The sequence below is a fragment of the Rhinatrema bivittatum genome, chromosome 12 (genome assembly GCF_901001135.1).
Source record: "Rhinatrema bivittatum chromosome 12, aRhiBiv1.1, whole genome shotgun sequence".
Taxonomy (NCBI): domain Eukaryota; kingdom Metazoa; phylum Chordata; class Amphibia; order Gymnophiona; family Rhinatrematidae; genus Rhinatrema; species Rhinatrema bivittatum.
Window position 1 is genome coordinate 26,416,720 of NC_042626.1, and position 16,115 is coordinate 26,432,834.

The window sequence follows — 16,115 nt, forward strand, 5'->3', positions numbered from 1 at the left end:
CCTTATCCAAAAGACTTTCAAGGGAAGGCCAGAAGAGCCTGAAATGCCTGCAAGTCAGTCTTTCCTGCCTTTTTTGCTCCTCCTGGTATTCTTTGACTTCTTTACATCATAAATGTATATTGATGTGCTGTTGAATTTCTTTTTTTAGCTGCTTTGAGCAGTTCTTTTTTTTTTTTTTCTTAGTGAAAACAGACCGAAGTCCAAATTCAGCCGGCTTGTGGTTCTGCTACTTACCTGGTTATACATAACCGGTTAACTGGTGCTGTACATTTAGCAACGCAGCCGTGCCGCTGAATATGCCCAGCCATCTTAGTCACTTACGTGTACCTGGCTAAGATTAGGACAGTCCTTTGGCCGGACCAGAGTTGGCCAGAAAAAAAATGAGCTAACTCTGAATATCGAGCTAGCCGGTTAATTTGTCCATCCGACTCGACTCCTCTCTGATCCACCCGTTCCCTGCCCCTGACTTGTCCAGCTAAAACTTAGCCAGCTATGCCACTTAGGGGGGTCATTTTCGTAGCGTGCGATAGCTAGATCGGGGTGGAGTCGGCCCTGGAAGAGGAGGAGTCGGCCCTGGAAGAGGAGGAGTCGGGGCGTCATCGGGGTGGACACGGTGGAAACTTTGCCGGCGGCAAAAAGGTAAGAACCCTTTTCGCTGCCAGTAGCGCGCCCAAAAGCACCACTTTTACGATGGCACTATTGGGTGTGAAAGCCGGCAGGCCCGCCCCCCGCTTTGCCCCCACCCCCATTACTGCCGGATTCTCTAAGGTCTGCGACCTTAGAGAATCTGGGCCTTAGGCGGCTAAGTGGATCCCGCTGGCTGCAACCCGATATTCATTTAGCCGGCTTAAGTGCCGCTCTGAATATCGGGCTGACGTTTGTATTGTGATTCTTGGCACTCGTGGCAGGGACAATAGATTTATTTATTACCAACCTGTGCAAGCAACTTCTTTTGCCAAATCCTTCCATTCTTTTCCAGGAAGCACTAGAGAGAATGAAGAACTGGGCCCAAGACCCCAGGTTTCGGCAAAAAAGATGAGCACTTTCCAAACTGCTGCAGTCTTCCAGGTCTTTTCTACGTATCTACTGCCCTCTGTTTGCCTGCAATGTAAATCTGACCTGGCCGGGTGGTCTTGCATCCAGGCAGAAGGGAAAGAAATGTCCAGGGGGGACCTTTCCCCTTTTCATTTTCCCGTACCCCTCAGCAGTGGCTTTCTGATGCTTGGTTAAGGATTTGCAGTTTTGTCTTAGGTTTGATTCTCCATACCTTCCAGTGCCTGGGTCCCAGATCTGGTGAGGAATAGCCCTCTAAACTGATAGAAGATCAGGATAAGATGTGTCTCTTATCCCACACTTCAGCCCCTAGTGGCCAGCACTTTGTTTCCTATAGCGGCGGACTCTAACCTGGAATAGATTGCAATTTGTATGACAGAAAGCCAGAGCAGCTGAGGAAGCTGGGATACAATGGTATTTAAAAGAAGGACGCCCGCAATATGTAAAAGGAAAATGTAAACTTCATCCCTCATACTCATAGGAAATGTCCTCAGATACTTAGCAGAATATAAACAAAATGATAACCAACAGCATGGATTGCAATCAGAAATAAATCCTCAAGCATTACTTACAGTAAAAAAAAAAAAAAAAAGATTATTACTTGTCCAGAAATTGACCAATATTTTTGTCTGCTCCACAGATCATCATCAGATGCAGTAGACTGAAATGATCGATTGTTCAGCCTGTAATAAAGTAAGAACTCAGTTATTTTTCATCTAAAGGAGCGCTCAGGCTTTTACTTATTTAAAAGGAGAGTAGATTTTTCCAATCCCTTTGGAAGCAGCAGTGTTGGTGCAATTCTTGCCTGTACTCTGTCTCTCGTTCGTTTACTCCCTGGGATTTTTTTTTTTTTTGCCCTCATTCCCCTTTTCCAAAGGACATGCGAGGCTTATCCTTTCGAAGAGGGGGGTGCAAGCATTATAGAATTAATGTAAAACAAGTCCCTGCTCCAAGTAGTTTATGATACCTGTGACAACGGAAGGTGAAGTGACTTCTCCAAGAACATAAGAACATAAGAACATGCCATACTGGGTCAGACCAAGGGTCCATCAAGCCCAGCATCCTGTTTCCAACAGTGGCCAATCCAGGCCATAAGAACCTGGCAAGTACCCAAACACTAAGCCTATTCCATGTTACCATTGCTAATGGCAGTGGCTTTTCTCTAAGTGAACTTAATTAATAGCAGGTAATGGACTTCTCCTCCAAGAACTTATCCAATCCTTTTTTAAACACAGCTATACTAACTGCACTAACCATTTCCTCTGGCAACAAATTCCAGAGTTTAATTGTGCGTTGAGTAAAAAAGAACTTTCTCCGATTAGTTTTAAATGTGCCCCATGCTAACTTCATGGAGTGCCCCCTAGTCTTTCTACTATCCAAAAGAGTAAATAAGCGATTCACATCTACCCGTTCTAGACCTCTCATGATTTTAAACATCTCTATCATATTGTGTGGAATGTCACAAGGAGGAAGTGGGATTTAGAATCTGGTTTCCGCTGCTTAATAACAAGGCCACTCCTTGTTTCTAGTTTATTTTTATATACCATCTTATCAGGTATTCCATCACAACGGTTTACAATAGAAAAGAAATGAAATACAATTATAAAAACATCATCAATAAAACAAATTCCAACAGCTATGTAACTATAAAATAATAAATAATTAACAATTAATACAAAACTTAACCATACTTTCTTGCTTGGGCTTAAACCCTAGCTATTATGGCAATGATAATGGCAATTTTATTTAATAGACCGATCTTCTGATAATAATCAAAATGGAGTGCAAATAAATAATAATAGTAATAAAATACATTAAATCACAGAACAAAATAAAATAATAATAATACATTATAATACAATAAAACCCTAAAATGGCATCCTCACTAATAAAACTGCAACCTAACTCTGTGAAAAGATCAATAAATAGCATACTGAATAAAATAAGACAAATAAAAGCCTAATCATCAAAGACCTTAGAAAACAGTTTCCAAAATGTAGGGTAGTTTCTCTCCATACGGAAGCTCCATTCCAGTTCCAGTGTAATGGGGCCTGGTACTGAAAAGAAGTCCATTTCTCGGTGAGCGGGTAGTTTTGGTAACTCTAACTGTGAGGATCTCAGCAATCTGGAGGCGTGGTAAGAAGCTATTAAATTATTCAAATAACATGGAACTCCTCTATTCAATGTACTGTAAGCAAGACAAAGGATCGTAAAAATAATCTGGTTCTTACTGGAAGACAGTGGAGCTCCTTCAGCATTGGGGTAATATAATCAAATTTTGATACTTTAAAAACAACCCGGGCTGCAGTAGTCTGTTATAACTGTAATCTCCTCCTAGAGATTTTTGTTATTCTCATGTACAGGGAATTACAGTAATCAATTTGGGATAATACTAAAGCACTGGAGATATGAGAGCAGTAAGATCAGCTTTCCCTAAAAGTTTTAATCTACCAATCATGTGTAATGTATAAAACACTGATCTAGTAAAATTAGTAATTTGCCCTGCCAGAGTTAAGGAACACCCTTAACATTTTAACAACCTCTACCAGAGGTATATTTCTATCTTGCATTTTTGGGACAAGTTGCATGATCATCAAATGCCTTGTAAACCAAATGGCCTCTGACTTTTGAAGATTTACCTTCAGTTTATGGCTTGCTAGCCACATGGATATCCCATCCGTACTTTAATTCAAATTTCTAATAAGTTAGCATCTTTATTTTTTGGAATGGTGGATGCATGCTTTATATTATATTATAGACATATCTCCCCCCTCTTCCCTCTCTGCTTAAAAACAAAATCTACTTCTCCCAAATCCACTCTTCTGTTGTCTCTGCTGTATTCATGCTTTATCGGTGTGACACTTGCATGAGGCTATGATGAAGATCTGCTTTTTGGCTATCAGTGCTGTATTCATGCTTTACATTATCAGTGTGACACCTGCTTGGGGCTCTGAAGATCTGCTTCATGGCTCTCCATGCTGTATTCATGCTTTACGTGTATCAATGTGATGCCCACATGGAACTCCAGTGAAAAGCCACTCTTCAACTGTCCATGCTGAATTCATGCTTCTTGTATATTGGTGAGCTGCTTCTATGGGGTTTCTGTTGCAGATCTGCACAGTAGCCCTCCCCAAACCTGCCCCTCCCCCCGTGTACGCTTCCTCCCCAGATGTACTTAGATTTGCAACAGGATGACCTGAAAATAAGAAAAATATTTCATTTTATAGTGGTTTAAATAAAGGTGGTTATTAACAGTAATTTATCGGAATTGATCTGTGGTGTATTCACAGCTAGCTAATTTTGAGGGAATAGAATTGACACTAGCTGATCCCTGTCCATTTGCTAGGATGAATTTTCAACAACTTTCAACAATGACCCTAACTGCCCAGTAAGTTATGCAAGAAACAGACGCGTGCACAGGCCAGTGTCCTGGGTGCGCGATTCAGTATCAGCTCGCACGCAAATGAGGGCCCGCGGCGTCGGTTCTCGAACCCGCTGACAGCCACGGGTTCGGAAAACAGACGCCGGCAAAATTGAGCATCCATCTTCCAACCCGCGGGCCGCGGGCAGATTTTTTTTTAAATTTTTTTTTTATTTTTGGGGCTTCCGACTTAATATCGCTATGATATTAAGTCGGAGGGTGTACAGAAAAGCAGTTTTTTCTGCTTTTCTGTACACTTTCCCGGTGCTGGCCGAAATTAATGCCTGTCTTTGGGCAGGTGTTAATTTCTGAAAGTAAAATGTGCGGCTTCGCTGCACATTTTGCTTTCTGTATCGCACTGGAATAACTAATAGGCTCATCAACATGCATTTGCATGTTGCGGGCGCTATTAGTTTTGGGGGGGGGTTGGCCACGCGTTTTCCACGCGCTATTACCCCTTACTGTATAAGGGGTAAAAATAGCGTGCTGAAACGCGTGGCCAAACGCGGACTAACAGTGCGCTCCGAGCGCACTTTATTGTATCGGCCCGCATGTTTGTTACTGTTGCAGCTTTCAAGAAAAAAAAAATGTAAGCACTGTTAGTGCATGCAAGAAAGTCTATGCTTTCTGTTCAGTACATGCCTTGCTTGGAAGGGGGCAGTGTTTTAGCGTTTACATTAGAACACAAGCAAATGCTTTTTATACAGCAAGCTATGTTCTTACTAGTGACGCAGGCCAATGCAATAAGACCCACGCTGAATTCAGTGCTAATTTTCAGCATGTATGGTTTTTTGAGCGCATGCAGCAAAACCCAGAGGCCCCACAGGATGTAATAAGAGAACGGCATGCAAATGAAGTATGCGCAAAAACAACCTGCGCAGGGCCAAATATACACGCCCATACCCACGCCTAAGCCCCTATGCAGAAAGCCACGGGAAAAACAGGCAGTAAAATAAACAAAGAGAAAAGAAACTTACTTCATAGGACTGGTGATTCCCAACTTGTAAATCACATCAGGAAGGTAGAGCTCGGAGCTAACGATGACCACCAAAATATAAGTGATTGCAAAACTGCTGAATATGAGTCCAAATTGCTATATTTCAGCCGGGATAGCCAGAATAGTAGCTGTAAAGCTGATGGCAAGGGACAGAGCCACTGTCATGGCAGTCATCCCCCTGCCCCCGTCAGGAAATCCTTGTAGGTCTTCTGGCTGCCACTGACGAAGGCGTAATTAAATGCTGGTGATGGCAGAGATGAGCAGCAGTGCGGCAAACACCACAGTCCCAGACCATGAAGGAGCCGATGAGCCGGGGGGCAGCTTGTTATCCACTGGAGAGCCAGGAGAAAGAAGGAAGGGAGACAGATCCTGGGGAAGTTTTTTGGGGGGGGATGTTATTTTGTCTCACAATCCATTACCTATTCGCAAACATTCACGTATACAGAATTTTGGTTACAGTTGGCATGGGTCATATATCTCAGACAGGTGCTTCAACTTAACTCCTGCCGTGACCCAGGTGCCAGCTCTCTCTTTAGCCCATAAATAGATAATTGCCTCCTTTGCATGCCATTTGCATGCACTGGCGCAAAACCCGCCACGGGTTGTTTGAGCAGGTTTGTGTGCGCATTTTTCCCCTCGCTAAGAAACGTGTTATGACATACACGCATAAGGTTAGCGCAGAAAACCACGCACAATTACACACGCAAAAACCCATGGCAGGTTAGCTTAGTAAATCAGCTTCTAGGACTAGTAGAGCTACAGTCACCAATTATAATTTTCCAAGTAACAAAATGCATACAAAGGATATAAGATGTCTATAAATAGAAGACCTTGACTATGTCATAGGCCAACAGAGAACAGGCTTTATTTTGCAAGCTATAAGCACATATTGTTAGTTAAAAAAAAAAAAAAAGATTATACTGAGGGTAGCTGAAAGGCTGAATTTACATATTTTTTTGGGGGGGGGGGGCAGCTCAGATTTGCCCTTCTAAGCTGAGTCACAGCAGATAATTCTCCTTTGTGCTGGGGATTTGGGCTTGGAATGTGGGTAGCCAAGTTGTCAGGCTTCTGAGTCACAACATCCAGCGATGCTTCACAGTGTTTACAGCTTACGGCTATAAGCTAGTAATTAGCCTTTGCTGTCTTTAAGAGATTTCCCAGAATTAGTATATGCAGATATAAAATATATATTATTTATTTGCATTTGTTTCTTGACTACCTGTCATTGGCGCTGTGAGTTAGAACAGAATATACATTCCATAAAATAATACAGAACACACATCATACTGATAACATAATAGAAATAATATAAAATAAAAACCAACTAGAGAAAACAATCAAAACATAAGAGCAGAAAATCTAGCTAATAATACTTCTCATTTTTATAGCACTAATGACTTACACAGCACTGTACAATGGTGATAAGTATGCAGGCACAATAAGTCCTTGCCGCAAAGAGATAACAATTGAAAGCAACAGTAAATAAAATGACTTGCCCAAGATGTGTCAATGGGAAAAGCAGGAGTTGAACCCTGGCTTCCCTGGCACTGCTCCATCCACTAGGCCTGTAGGCCATTCTTTCTCTCACAGCACCTGCCATCTTACACGTCATTATTTAAAAGCTTATTTTAAAAAAAAAAAAAGCCATAATCTTATTTCTTTTTTATCATTTAAAGTTTTTTGAAAATCACAACCTATAACGAAAACAATCTCAAACATCAACAAACAAGGAGGAAATATTAGTTTGACATTGACCTCCCCCTGCCCATCCCTAACCTTATTTCTAATATGTAAATAATCCTCTTCTTATATATACACACACCAGGAGAAAATGGGGGGGAAATTAGGAAGAAACAGTTAATGGAGGGTGTCTAGATGGTAAAAGTTTGCCAATGAAATATCGAAGATCAGCTTTAAGGCTAAAACATTATTTGCCTGTATAATATTTGAAGTAGCAAATCTTTTCCCCAAGGATTTAATTTCATGTGACTACTGCAAGGAAAAGATATTTCATAGGGAAAAAAAATTCCTGCAAGTTAAATCTTGTGTAAAAAAAATACTGTGGGACTTTTGTCCAATGCTGTCTCACCTGGCAGTTTCCTTCTGTTCCTTTGGAACCAGGGATGGCATCTGGTGCCATAAGTCTTTGTTCACACTCCCTGGAGCTTTCTTTCCCCGCTTTATATCCTTACATCTCTCTCTCCCCCCCCCCCCCCCCCCCCCCAACATACCTAACATGGTCATCACAGCAATGATCCTAGCCCCAGAGCTCCTTCCAGTACCTTGCAATAATGGCTCCTAAATCTGGGCACCAAGTGTCATCCTGAATCTGGCCACTAGGTGTCACCCTTAAGCAATGACCATGATTCCCTCCCCCAAGAAGGCAGTGAAGCATCCCCAGCCAACTGGGGAGTGGAAGACCTGGCTCAGGGACCGAACCAGAGATTTTCCATGTGGTGGGCCAACAGGCTGATTCTCCTTACTCTTAAATGTAGTACTTTTGGGGAAAGGCATGGAAGGTGGGAGCTAGAGGGCAGCTCACCTCATCTGATGAAGACCTCCAGAAGTTAATAGGCAAAGGTGGTGCCTTTCAGAGAGCTTTTGGTGATGTTTGAGCAATGTGGGTAACTTCAGGTTTTGAAATAAGGAGCAATTTTGAAAATCTCTCTCTGGAGATTCTATACCCCATCAGCTTACCCTCATCACAAGCCCCAATAGCCATTCAGAAAGACAGTCAATTTCCTAACCCCATCCTTCACCTCCATGCGCTTCAACGGCATCACCCTCCTCACCACATCACTCACCTCCATGGACTTCACTGGCATCACCCTCCTCACCACATCACTCACCTCCATGGACTTCACTGGCATCACCCTCCTCACCACATCACTCACCTCCATGGACTTCACTGGCATCACCCTCCTCACCACATCACTCACCTCCATGGACTTCACTGGCATCACCCTCCTCACCACATCACTCACCTCCATGGACTTCACTGGCATCACCCTCCTCACCACATCACTCACCTCCATGGACTTCACTGGCATCACCCTCCTCACCACATCACTCACCTCCATGGACTTCACTGGCATCACTCTCTTACACTCTGGATATTTCCCATTATAAAATGCTGAGAGCTTAAAAAATGCATGCTCACTAATGGCCGAGTCGGTTGAGATGTCAGGATCTCCCCCGCCCCCAAAATTCCCCCCTCCCCCAGGATCTTCTCATGGAGAACATTACGGGTTGCAAAAGGCCAAATCCTGCAGGAAAAACCTCTGCTAGAAAGCCTCAAAGGCACAGGAGTTCCCCAAGGCAGGGGAAGAAATTGTCTCAGTTGCCTGGCACGATGGCACATGGAGAGAAACCTGTGTGCAGCAGTTACTCAGTGCAAGAAAGGCAGCCCAGCTCTAATTAATCTGCGGGTTCCCTTTAATATTTAGGGATGTGCAGCCACAAATGTTTCTTTTTTTTGTTGTTTTGTTTCTTTTTAGTGTGCATTAATATAAAGTATAACAACAACAAAAAACACAAACGCACAGGGCAGCTGGGGAGGAAGGAATCAAGCTTTGGAGGAAGGAATCGATCATCGCTTCAAGATTATTTCTTTTTTTTTGCTCTGGAAGTCTGTTCCTTTGGACTTTCAGCTCAGTTGGAACCAGAACTACTGGGATCTGGTACCAGAAGCCATCATTCGCACCTACCTGGGATTTTTTTTTCCCCCCTCCTATTTCACATCCTCCTCCTGACTCACCTGTCCCAGCCATTGCAGGGTCAGCACTCAGCCAGGAAGGTTCCCCCCGGGTCTGGTCATGAAGGTGTGGCTGTTGAGTAATGGCTGAGGCTGCCTTGGCCTCTTTCATCAGCCCCAGCTGGCCCTGGGAATTGATCCTCTGCATGGCAGCGCTGCCCGTAAGCCACAGGAGCTGGCACACACACACACACCGCTCGACAATCTCAATGGCATGGGCACAGCTGGTGCTCTCAATATAGTAACATAAGCAAATGGCAGCGGAAAAAGACCCAAGTGGTCCATCAGTCTACCCAGCAAGCTTTATTTATTTATTCTTTTAATGAATGTTATCTTTGTTCTGCAAATGTAGTGACCACTGCTCCGTGCAGGTTACCCCTTATCTTCATTTATTTATTTATTTATTTAAGTTCTTTTAATATACCGATGCTCAAGACTAGGTCTTATCGTACCGGTTTACAATGGAACTGGGGGGAAACCAATTAACTATATAGAAGATAAAGTTACATTAAACAGGGAGCATAAACATGGGCTTTGGAAGAAAGGAAAGATATCAAACTAAAACAACTGGAGAGTACTGAAAATAGTCAGCGAAAAACAATTGAATAGTCAGCGAAAAACAATTGAGTAACAATTGAGTAGTAACATTTCCATCCTTTAGCCCCTGGGGATAGCCCAGATCTTGGATTCTTTAGTTGGGCCGGTTCCCCTTCTGCTGACACCCTCTCCCGAGCCAAACGAAATCCTTGGAAGCCTCATGACACCCCTTGTTACAGACCTCACTGGTTGCCTCTTGTGTGTGCCGAACAAGAGGACAGAGACGTGAGTGAAGTGAGGTGAGCAGCTCTCCTCTTTTAATGGAAGAAGCACTGTCTTCAGCATTGCTTTCATTTGCAAAGACGTCTACACATTTCAGGATTTATAAGAGCGCTTTACAACAAATGAAGCACTGGAACAGTTCAGTAGCTGTAACATGGCATGCTAAAGAGATGTGACCAAGCCAACAGTTTGGAAATGGAATACAAACCAGGTATAAAAAAAATTAACGCTCCATCTAACAACTGGCTGGAATATCATGGAAAATATGGAGGCAAGCAACAAGTTAATAGGGAATGGTTATTTATTCTTTCAAATAGTACTAGAACTAGGTGACACTCCATGAAACTAACTAGTAAAGGATTTAAAACATTTTTTAAAGTATTTGCTTCAGTTAATGCACAATTAAGCAGTGGAATTTGTTGCCAGGGTCAAGGCTAGTAGTAGGGATGTGCATTCATTACATCTGTTTGGGCAGGAAAGCACATACCTCTCCGACTTTCTAGTGCCCATGGAAAAAGGGATAGTATGTGTGCATCTCATTATTAAAAACACATGCACACTCTCCATTTCCCGCGTGTACTAAAAAGATACTGGAAAGGTACTAGTTGTACATGAATGCCCACCGAAACGGATGTGACAAATGCACATCCCTATCTGGTAGCATAGCTGAATTTAATAAAAGCTCAACACACGTTTCTGGAGGAGAGGTCCATAAATGATGATTAGCCAGATAGATTTGGGGGAATCCCTCTCATTCTTCTGGACAAAAGCAGTATGCAATGGACTTTCCTACCGGGATCTGCTGCTTAGCTTCCAAGTGAGACAAGATACTGAACTCAACAGACCATTGGTCTGACCCAACATGGCACGTCTTACGTTCTTTTGTAAGGTTCATTTTTTTTTTTCCAGGCATGACCTCCTTTTAAGGAGCATAGGATGAAGTTACCAAGTACAAAAATATAAATTCTTGTCCAATAACTTGAAACACTACCAGTTTTCATTAGAGGGACCTCTGTTATTAGGCAGCTCGTGTTAAATGGCTGTTAAGAGTCTGGTCCCAAAGTACATTAAATTCAGTGATAATTATAAGCACGCTACTCTATAGCATTCTCTGTAGATGAAGCTCACACTGCCTTACCCCTCAGGGTATCTCTCTACTAATACGATTCTTATTTGCTATTTTAGCTGCCAGTGAAGTTGCTACACTGTTCTGAACACACAAAAGCCTTGTAATAATAATTATATGTATATAACCCTGGCCCAGTTCTGGATAAGAATAGTGTGGCTAAGGATAGATTAAGGGTGCCTTGGGCCCCAGATTAAGGGTGACTACTCCCATTACCCTTTACTCTTTCCCGTAATCTCATCTTCCATGGGCTTTTCTCCGAGTGAGGTCCCCAGGTGACTGACTGCCCCATCTGTAGACCTGGGGATGTTCCTGGTATGACCCAGAGCCTCCTGGGTTCTAAATGACTTGCTGGGTCTCCAGGCAAACGCTGGGAAAAACTCTGGGTGCTGTGGCTGAAGTGGCCCGCGTGGCCCCAGAAAAGGAAGTCATCTTGCCGGGGGCTTGAGTGGATGGGAAGGAGGAGCAATCGCAATCGCCGTGTCTGCTAGTGAAGCTAGAAGGAAGGGGAAGAGGAGTCCCCCCCACCAAGTCTGCCAGAAGGGCCCAAGCATCAATTCACGTGGCCAGAAGAAATAGGAGAAATCTAAACGGCTGCACAGGCCCGAAGGAGGTGGCTGCCACTGGGATGAGGGGGTGGTGGGAACAAAAATGAGCAAGTATGTTAAAAAAAAACTGAGAAAACGTGAGAGAGTGTAAGTGTGTGTGAATGAACAAGTGATTGTTAGTGTGTGTTGGAAAGAGTGGGAGTGGGTGTGTGAAAGTGAACATGTGAGTGGGAGACAGTGGAAGCACATGTGTGAGAGAATGTGAACGATCATATGAGCATGTTAGAGTGTGGGAAGGGGAGGATAATGAGAGGCACAAGATTGTGAATGGGCATAGATGTGTGAATGAGTTAAGCATATGAGTGTGTTCAGGCCTGCATATACGCATGGCTTACTAGTGCCCGTAAGTGCCTATTCTGTGGCTGCAGTGAGTCTCCAAATGTCGAGCAAACGCCCTCACTGTGTCCAGGAAGGCATCATTTGTGCCTGCGCCTATGGCAGCAAAATTTGGAGGGATGGCAAATTTCCTGCCCCCGTCACCCCACCAAGCCTGCTCAGGACCCCCAGAACCCACGGCTTGCACTCCCCCTCCGTTCCAGCGATGTGATTCTCTGATGCAGGGAGCGCAGGGGCTAAGCCTTCGTTCCAGGCTCCATGCTGGGTGAGGGGCCTGTGAGCGCTAGCTTGGTGCCTGTGCTCACTGCACCAAAGGATCACATCGCTGAAATGGAGGTCTAGGACAGGGAAACACAGCAGAGCTCAGAGGTTTGGCAGGATGGCACTGGCTCTAACAGGTGCTTCTATCCAAAATCCGTCACTGTGTTAATAGAGACTGTGTGCATGAAAAAGAGAGAGAGAGGAGAAAGTTTGTACGCAATCCCCCTCCCCCGCTAATCCATGACAATCTCAGGGCCTGATTTACTAAGGCTTTTCTCTCATTCTGTGTGTAAAGGAAAAATGCTGGTAAATGAGGTTCTCAGGATGATGATAAATCAAGTTTCCAGGTATGCCCATCTAATTCATCACTGACTTGCAGTGCACTCTCAGTATTGTAGTCCTGGTGTAATCCCTACTGGGTTTTTGTCTAGATCCCAGCTCGGGCAATAAGAGAATTTTCTGGACAAACTTCCATTTCCATGATTTTGCTAGTTTCCTTTATTTTGTTGCACAGCACCTGTAATTTTACCCACAGACAATTCAGTAGGGTGGTTCACGTGTATGTACCGGAGGGAAACGGGGGAGAAGACAAAACTCCTCCTAAACTATGATTTCTAAATTTGGGTGGGATAACAAAAGTACACCCTAAGGAAAGAAAATCAGTCATTAAATAGATGGGAAATGCAGTGTAAAAAATGTTCTTTTTTTTTTTTGGTTTAAGAGTGACCAACAGAGAAATCCTAGCAAAGCTCCGTGGAACCGTGCACCCCAGTCACTGCTGGGGGTCAATGGACCGGCAGCATGGCTGCAACCTGAACTAGGCTCCAATGAAGAGGCGGTTGTTTCTGAACACAGGTACCCTTTGGTGAAGTGAGGCACTGCAATCGCTACCCGAAAGTCCCAGAACAAATATTAATTATGCCTCTGACAGCACAGGGACAAGATAAGCATCTTCCTATTGATATGCAAACGCCTTGCAATACATTGCAGACTGCCAGGTAAGGCAACTTTATTCATTTGGAAATCTCTCTGTAGCTCTTACTGGTCCTGTATACTGGATGGTGGATTGGATCGGCACTGGGATAAAGAAGCTCTGGCTCTCTCATGCTAGCGCAGACCGGTGCAGGGGTTTCTGAGGCCTTGAATACTGATCAGACATTGATCGGAGGCTTTTTTTTTTTTCTTTTGTTGTTCTGATTTATGCGTTTAAGAGTGAAAAGAAGTGACAGCAGGTTTTGCACAGTTCAGTTGGCAAGTGGTGATGGTGGTGGGTGGAGAAGGGGAGGGGAATTTAATATTAATGGCAGTTTAAAACTCGAAGCAAAAAAAAACCAACAAAACAAACAGCAACAAAAATTTCAGGAAAGGAGGACCTCAGTCCCACTGAAAATTCTTCTTCTAAAGGATACTTGACACCCTCTGTTTTCTTTTCCGATCTGTATAAGATGTCACCATCCAAATCAGTAACCCATATCGCCCCCGGAGAGGCTGAGCTGAACTTCGGGAGAGCAAGTTGCCTTATTACAGCCAGAGAAACCTCAGGAAAAGGCTTAAGGCAACCTGGCAACCAGCATCAGTTTCTGACTGCCACAGCCTGGCTGGTAGCCAGCCCCTGCCATGCCTCCTCTCCGAGCTGGACACCAATCTATCTTTTTCAGCAAGGGGCCGGGCTAGCTGAAGTGGAGGGCAGCTTTTCTGTCTAATGAGCGCCGGGGCCAGGCTCTTCCTGCCTGGGTCTATTGTTTCTTGTCCTGAGGATTAATTGAAGATTAGGAGCCGAGGTTAATTGAGTATTTCTCAGCCTGCAGCGCTGGACTCGGCGGAGCGCGGCTCTCCTGAAGTTTAGGGGAGACCGAGCGCCATGCTCACCCCCCCCCCTCCTTCCTTCTCCCTCTATACTGGGAGCTCGGCCCGCTTTTAAAGCGCGGCTTTCCTAAACTTATCCGTGGCGCGGGTTAATTAAATCGGGACGGGATATCATTATTGCAGGCGCTTAACTCTTCAGCGGTCTCACTTGACAATCGTTCTTTAAACCCGCAGCGCCCTTTTTACAGGCAGTTCACCATAAATTGCATGCACAGAGGCACACTAAAAAAAGCAAATTAGCTGAAAGCAAATGCAAATTATATTTTTGCAATGTATTACGTTTATTTGTCTAACACGTTTAAAAGGGGAAAGATCGGCTGTTTGCTAATTGCAGAGATAAATGTTTATTTCTACTTTGTAAATGCAAAAAAAGTTCATTGAATGTGAAAGAGGGCTGACAGGCAGCGAGTGAGAGAGGACAATATGTCAAGTGTCAAAATTGGGAGCTTGAGTTGTTTCCACTGAGCAAACCCAGCAGCAGCTCCTTGAATAACAAATTGGAGGATTAAAAATGTGTATTTGAGCTATTTGCATTTTATGGAACCGCTTATAAAGCAGAGGCTATTTAAACCAGGTACACACAGGGAGCAAAGATCTGTAATCAAGGGTATATTAAGATGTTTTAAAGGATTCATAAAATAAAGAAAACGCACAATGTGTGTGTGTGCGCGCGCGTGCGCGCATGGTGAAGGTACAAACTGGAGCCAATACATCACCGAAGCAGATATGTGCTGGAGATTTAAAAAGTCTACACTGATATTCGGACTACACCATGAAAAACAAAACTCCTTGGGTGAAAAGGCGAGAAATGCACAAACTTTTCTCTAAGCCCATTTCTGCACTATGGGTGGCCAGACTGGAGAGCTGCCTGCTTCCCGAGCCATTCATACTTTTCTGAGCACCTTTTAACATCTGCATATACACAGATGTGTGTGTTTGGAGACAGACAGACAGACACACAGACACACACACACACACACACACGTTTACAGGGACCTACGACGGTTATAGATGAGATGTATTTTGTTTCTGCATGAAATGTTATTACACTGTGTATATGTATTTAATATGCTATACATCACCTTGGGCAACATTTTTGTTGTTGTTGACAGTGTGAAACAATGTTAAAATAAATATGTCTGTAATGTTATCTTTAAAGTAAACAAAAAAACCTGCTTTCTCCCCTTAGTCTAAAAGCTGCCCCCCCCCCCCCCCAAACAAAGCTCCACCTCCCACTTGTCTCCCCTCCGTCCACCCTGCAGGGGCGATTGGACTCCCTGCAGACTCTGAGAACTTTGTGCAAACCCAACCTCAAAAGAATCCAACGTGGCCGTGGTCTCTGTGAGCCACGCGGGACACGAGGGGGTAGCAGAACCTTTTGCTGGTCCCAGAAGAGGCATTAGAGCGCGCAGATAAGACGCCCCCGTTTTCTCCGGAGCCCATGAGGCTGGCGGGGCAGATGCTCGTGCACCTGCCGCCACTTTGTGCCACCTCTGACCTCCCTCCCGCCGTCCCCAGCTTCACCCCCCAAGCATCGCCGCCTGCAGCCTGACAGGGGGTGGCGAGGCCCGGCTCGGATGCGGAGCTCTCGCCACCGGCCCTAGAAAGGGCCCAAGGGAAGACTTGGCCTCTGCTCGCAGTCATTGTGCTGAGGGGGAGGGGGTGGCGAGCAGTGCGGTCCCAGGAGTTCTGCCAGTGGCGCTTTTGTTTCGCGCGCTGTGCGGAGCTGGCTGGCGGTAACGCGGTGGCAGGCGCTGCAGCTTTAAGCCGGACTGCATGCATGCGCCGGCTCCGCTTCGTTGCTTCTGGAAAGGCTGCCTCCTTCCTCCATGATTGTTGCTGGCAGGGAGAGGCCGCCGGGAGCCGAGCGCTGT